At 33.6% G+C, this 7,271-nt stretch overlaps 1 pseudogene; it reads left to right on the top strand.

Annotated features, from left to right (window-relative positions):
* Window positions 1-910: 910 nt before the first annotated feature.
* On the top strand, window positions 911-3,595 carry LOC114735813 (uncharacterized; annotated as a pseudogene).
* Window positions 3,596-7,271: the final 3,676 nt, after the last annotated feature.

Raw genomic sequence — 7,271 nt, 5'->3', positions numbered from 1 at the left:
CTGTAATTACAATTTCTTAGCTTCCCAAATTGGCATTTCACATTCTCAAGCTTCTTTATGTGTCATTTTCCCTATCAAATACTACTTTAGTCCTTAATATAAGATCTTGTTTGATTTTTATTTTGGTTTATACATTTTTTTGCAAGGTAGTTTCTTCTAATAATAGTAGTTCTAATCAATACATTTGATTAGCAAGGATATTTTAAAAAAAGATAACACTTATTTATTTCAAATAACCAACTTAACTTTTTTTTTAACCTTCTCAAATTAACCAACTAGCTTTTATATTTAGAATAAGAGGTAGTATATAATAATAAAAAAAAAGGCCAATATATATGAGTGAAAAAAAGAAATGAGATAAATGTTGTTAAATTACATTTTATAGGACTGGACCAGACTTTTACCGGAAATAAAAAGACTGAACTAGACATGTTTACTGGACGATGCTTGAGCTAAGTTGATAATTTATCATTTACAACTTGTGCAATTTATGACTATAAACTTGATTTGATTTTGTGTATTTGTCAGGGGTATAGGATGTACACCTATATCTAATATTAATTTTAGGTAAAATTTTACCTATAATTGTTATTGGGAGAAAAAAGGGAAAATTAGTAAAAATTCCTTGTTTGAAATTTTAATGGGTCACAAGGATCTGAAATTATGCAAGTATATTTCACACAACGGATGATATTGCACTCACGACGGATCATACTTGTACTTATATAATTTCATGTCCTTTTTAGCCAATTAAAATTTCAAACAGGGATTTTTTTTACATTTTTTCCTTAAAAAAAGGAATATTCTTTTTTTTTTTTTTAATTCTGAGAAAAGCATGAGAATTAAATGCTTCAGCCCAGCAAATCGTAGGCGCTGGGCTCTGCAATTTAATTCGTAGTGCTTGTGGGAGAGTATGGCGCCGAAAGTGAAAGAGTTGCGAAAGGGTTTCGAAGCTGTTCGAGACCTGGAATTGCTCAAGGTCTTGAAGTCCGAGATCGAATTCGAACTTAATTCTAATCCCTTCAAGGTCCTTTTTTCTTTCCCTTTGTTGATTCTTCTTTTATTCGTATGAAATCTCAATGCTTTTAAACATAGTAGCCTCCCTTGTTTTTTTCCCCAACCTTCTCTCATAAAACCTTTGCAGCAATTTTGTACTCGTTACATTCCTCTGGAGCCGGAAAGCGTCTTGTTCTCTTTGCACGTTAATTGATGAATACTCAACATCGATTATTAGACCTCGAATCGTCATATGGTTCTGCTGGTTTCTTAACCACTCTTTGGAAACGATCCTAGTTAATGTGAAATGCTAGTTCCCCCCGCGTTTTGTGGCGCACAGAGAGGATAGAGATGTGTGTGCTTGCAGGTGCATTGTATAATTCATCATGGGCATTTTAAGAATATATTTGTCTGTACACATACCTTGCGTGGTAGATTACATAGTTGTGTGTATTAGCCATAGAACTTGTTGGGTTATATATGCGCCGTCATTCAATACAGGCTGATAAAATATTTGGTTCCTTGGGAGACTTTTGCTGGACTGGGACTCCCCACATTCCAAAGATGTAGTTTTGCGGAAAAGATGCAATTCAGGCGAAGAGGTTGCGGTTTCAGCAATTCTTGGCCCAGCACCTACCCATGAGAGAGGCGGTACTTTTCCAAGGGATATTCTTATGAATGTATTTGTTAAAAAGCCAGCTCTGAGCTCCATGTTGCAATTTCACTGTCGTGCTTTCGAGGAATCTATCAATGAACCAGGCTTTGATATAAAGAGTGCTTATTATCTCCCATCGCCAACATGTCTGGGATCTTCCCTTTACAGAGGCCCTAAATTTAGGTAAAATTTGCCGTGGTTATCTTTCTCTCTTGCTCATATGCATCCGTCCTGTGTTTTAAAGTTTCGCTCAGTCGGTTCTGGCAACACTTCATGTGCTAATATGCACTATCTGGTCGTAAGGTGGGTTGCTTTTGTATATTTCGTTCATCTTAAGGGTAACTTGTTAAGAAAATTCCACTTATGTCCCCGTAGAATTGGACAAAAAAGTCAATGCTATTTGACTTAGCTTTTGAAAGGAGGGGGTAGGTAGAGGCTGCGAGGCTTTAAAGGGCAGTAGGCCATGCTTAGTGAATACTGAGTCATTTAAGGAAATGACTCTTCTGAAGCCTCGAAAGAAAACCCAACATTGGATTGCTCTATTTTTGGAAGAAGTGGATTTATGTTATCTATGGTGTTCCTGATATGTGAGATTGATGTGGAAGATTTACTTATTCTAAATGCCTACCCACCCATTTGTTTGGCTGATCTAATTTGCTTCTGTCAGATTATTCTAATCCCTCCTCTTAGCTCTTCTACCCATTATAGAACTTCCATTAACTAAGAATTTTGTTTAGTTCTTCTGTACCTTCGTTGTTTTCCTATGGTGGGCTTATACTTTGCAGAATTTACCCTGAATGACCCTCTGCCAAACTATTCAGTTGTCTTCCATATGCCTTGGTTGACAATGACAAGCGAACTTTTGTGGACTGTAGTATAACGTGCTGTGACCAATGTTACTGTTAGCTATCACATATCTTTCTGAGCTTACTAGCTTTCTGCTGAATTTGGAACAGTACCTTCAACCGATGTTCTTTTTCCTACATCATTTGGATTCGTGATAGTTTATTTTCTTACTAAAAACTATACAGTTCAACCTTGTTGAATTTACTGTGTTGTCTAACCTATACTCATCGAGCTCTCATGTGTCGAATTTTATCTCACTGGGATTTGCAGTATGATAAAATTAAGCGAGTAAGACCATCTTCACATTGACGAAAAGTAAGCACTGTAAAACTAATGGTTAATATCGGAACTAACAATCTTCTCATCGACAACAGTATCTGAGTTCTTTATTGATGGATTATAATGAGCACTTTTTCTTACTCAATTCTCTTTAGAAAGTTTCTTTAGACATGAACTTGTCCTTGTTTGCCCCTTTGATCATTTGGTCCGATGATCTTAAATGCATCATCTTTGTTTTTGGATCTTTTTATAATATTTTTTCTATTTTCATGTCTTGTGTATGATGTCCCTGTACAGTGAATTGGACCCTGAGTTGCAAGGTTCGATCAGAAACTATCTGATAGAGAAGGGAATCGGAGAAAACCTGATCATGTTCCTTCTCCACTACCTACATAAAAGAGAGCAAGAGCAATACATAAACTGGCTAAAAAAGGTGAATCATTTGTGGCAAAAAGCGAGTGAATTTGTCACTTCGGAGCCACTCGGCCACATGCTACACATAACCCCGCGGAATTTCATTATTCTCATCATTGACTCTTGTCAAGGTAGAGGGCAATTGTAGGCCAGATCATCAACCCTGAACCATGTTTCCTTGATTTCAGGATTGAATTATCAAATTTTCGTCTAGTATGAGATTAGGTCATCAAATTTATGAACTCGTTTGTGTACCACAGTATTGTAATATCTCTTGCTTTCTCCGGCATTTCTGGTCTGCACATGAAATGAATATGAATTTGAATGTGGCACGGTCAAGCCATAATGAGGAGGGGAGCTTTTCCGTATGGTGGATTCATGTTTGAATTCATCCATCCCATTTAATCAGACCTAATTAGTTAGTTAGTTAATTGTTACTTTTATAGATTTTGTATCATTTTGTTATCTTTTGGAGTTTTACCTACCTGTATTATTTATTGCTTAAAGCTAATTAGTTTTTGTATTTTGAGCTGCAAACTGGTTGTGAAATATGTTAAATTTTTTGTTTTCCCAATGGTTCAATTTGTTTTCTGCTACAATAAAAACCTTAATCATAAGCATTTGACTTTTCAATCTAGTTCCATACACACTACACGTTCCCTTTTTTGAGTCCACACTATATGTTCACCTTTACTGATTAAGTAAATTCTTGGGATGCACTAAGAAATTTTCAGGCACCAAGAAAGGGAAAATCAATGGGAATATATCACCCGTTAACGTCTTCCAACTGTATAAACTTATCATCTGGGGCTTAATACCACCTTTGAGTGTCACGTCCATGAATTGTTGCATCAGCTGAGGGCCCCACAGAAACAAATCAAAAGCTTGATCCACTATTTGAGCAATCTTCAATGTTCATGATAATATTGATGAGGTGATTGCTGATGGAGATGAGGGCCACTTTTTATCAAATATTTGTTGAAATTTCTGTTTTGAACAATTTTCACCTGGTTAGCCAAATTCTCTCATTTTCTTGTTTTTTTTTTTCCAATCATGTAGTCGCTCAACCAATTTCAAATTTTCAATACTCCCCTCATTATGAACCTAATTTACTCAGTTGGATGATGTTTGGCGCACCAAACCTAATTGATATTGTTTGTTGTCAATGTTTGTGTTTCTCAGTTAGTATGACCTGTAAGATTTGATTCAAGCTCAGCATTACTGCCCACTTGACTTCGTTGAGTTAGCAATCACATGAAGGAGTTAACCCATTTTTTAAATAATATATGAGATTAGATTGCTTTTGGTTTGGATTGGAATTTTAAGTTTGAAGATGCTCATAGAAAAGTCAAATTGGCTAGTTAGAAACGCATGAGGTTGATAAACGCATGACACAGGTTCTCTTTTGTCTTTTGTCCTTTTTTAGTGTTTCTTATGCTATGACCATGCCTTCTGTTCAAATATATGTAACAAAATAAATCAAGTTTTATGATTGATCATAAATATTATTTAGTCAAATGTCACGGATAGAGAACTCTAGAATCTTTTGGAGGAAGCATTAGTGGTGGGCGGGGAAAAAGAACGGGGGGGAAATTTTGATAGTAGAATTGAAAATGGTCAAAGTGAACATCATTGGACTGGTTTGGTGATTAGCCAACGAGGACAAAAGAAATACACAAAAGATATTCCGTTCATTTTTTTTTTTGGTCAAAATATTCCGTTCATATTAAAGATGGAGATTTATTCATGATATTAAAATCCAACTTATTATGATCAGCTTTGAGTGTTCCACCAATAAACTGGTGAACCAATTCTTTGATCAATTTTATTAAGAGTTTTTGTCAGATTAGTTAAGTTGAATTTTAATCTTTTCTCTATCCTTATTAAGCCTAAAAATGATATCATTTTAAGTTTATATAAAAAAAAAAGCAGTCCCTCATCTTTATGATTTAATAACTATGTTTTGTTAGACTATACATGATTTTATATATTAATGTTTTATTTAACTGTAAATTAATATCTTTTTATTTAAATATTACTCTTTTCAATATTATAAATATATATATGAATATTTTATACTATTTTTGGTTTTTAATATAAACCTCGTTTAACTTTTATTTTGGTCCTAATTATAAGGCATCAATTCATTTTGTCTCTCATATTTATCTTTTTTTAAGATAGTCATTATAATAATAATAGTTCTAATCAATACACTTGATTAGTAATGATATTTTAGAAAAAATGATATCTATTTATTATAAATAACTAACTTAATTAGTTTTTTTAATCTACTTAAATTAGTTATCTAACTCTTATTAAGAATCGAATGTAATATGTCCTAATGATATGATTTCAGTCATAACCAACCTAGTCATGAATTAATTTCTGTCTAAATCATTAACCATTAAATTACTACTACTTCCGGTCTTAATTATAAGAGCTAGTTGACTAATTTGAGGAGATTAAAGAAGTAAGTTGAGTTAGTTATTTGTTCTAAATAGGTGTTGTCTTTCCTAAAATATCTTTGCTAATCAAGTGTATTGACTAAAACTATAATCATTAGAAGGACTATCTTGAAAAAAATTGAGTAAATATGAGAGACAAAGTGGATTGGGATCTTATATTTAGAATTAAAAAAAAATCAAACAGGATTTTTATTTAAAAACCGGAGGTAGTACTTCAGAATCATCAATCGGAGTTTCAATATCTCGGACTTATTTATGGTATGGGACGGCATTTAATGGAAGAAAGTGGGGAAATGTGAGAGAGGATTAGTTAAAGAAGGGGGGGGGGGTGAAGTTCCTTGCATAATGAGAAGAGATAAGGACAAAGATTCCTTTAATCTCCTGCTCGCCCGATCAAGTATTTACCTATCACTTGATAGAAATACTAGCTCTTCCCTATGGTTATTCTCATTATAAGTTTAATTCATCATTTTAATATATTTTCTGCTAGTTTACTTTCAGTATGTACTCTGTAAATCTTGTTTCCTTTTAATATCATTTTGTCTTCGGTTAAAAAAACAGAAAAAGGGATAAGGACATGAATGCATTTTGTGCCTTTCATTTATTGATTATGATAAGGTCATAATCAGAATGCACTTGGTGGACCTCAACTGTACATTATACATTTCATATTCCCTCATGCTGACCTCCTCACCAGTCACTATTCTCGTTTTTATGCCCATTTTCCAGCCTTTTGTGGTCCATGCTTTATATCTCTGTTTGTCCCAAAAATTGTTTCTTTTTTTTTTGTTATAAAAAAGTTTAGGTAATTGGGTCGCGGGAGCTCATTAGGGCCAGGACACGCTTCTAGGCTTAAAAAGCGCTTACAGAGGTACTTACAGATCGCCCACCAACAAGGTCCTCACATTAGCAGTAGAATTCAAACTCACAACCTTATGGGTTATAAGCCGATTCCTTACTAACTAGACCAACTCTTACTGGTAAAATTGCTTATATTTAAATTTAGTGTCTATGACCACTTACGGATTTCAAGCTCAAGTTCATGTGACTTTTAAAAACTCTTTTTCATTAACAAGTTATTAGTTGAAGTGTTAAGCAGCTTTACTTCTGTAAAGAAAAAAATATAAATTCAAATCCTAAAAAACGTGCTTGTTGAAAAAGACAAAAGTGATTTATGTTTTAAATCCCGAAAGAGAATATCCTTATCAAATTTTTTTAAAAAAATTAAAGTTAATTTCAATTAAACTCCTGACAATGGTCAAATATGATTCAGCAGTAGCTAAAATTAAAATAAATAAATAAATTTACATAAGTTGAATTAAATCTTTTATTTTGCCGGAAGTTAAATTAAATCTTTATTCCTTAAATTTTGCCCGCGTTCATTATTGTCAAGAGGTATAATGTCATACATGACGCTAATCTTTTGATATAAATGAGATGCATACTTATGAATGAACGTGGAATGATGTTACGGTGCAACAAACATAATAAAGCCTCCTCCCACTTCATCAAAACCCACACGTATTGCATTTCCTGTATTTGGCTTTCACTCATCTTAGCTTCGCATCGCTTTTACTATTTCTTTCTCGTTGTGACCACCAAAGAACCAACCAATT

The sequence above is a fragment of the Neltuma alba genome, unplaced genomic scaffold (genome assembly GCF_004799145.2).
Source record: "Neltuma alba isolate B1F8T4 unplaced genomic scaffold, ASM479914v2 tig00013254_pilon, whole genome shotgun sequence".
Lineage (NCBI taxonomy): Eukaryota > Viridiplantae > Streptophyta > Magnoliopsida > Fabales > Fabaceae > Neltuma > Neltuma alba.
Note: the sequence above shows the minus strand (reverse complement) of the source record. Positions and strands in the feature narration are given on the sequence as shown.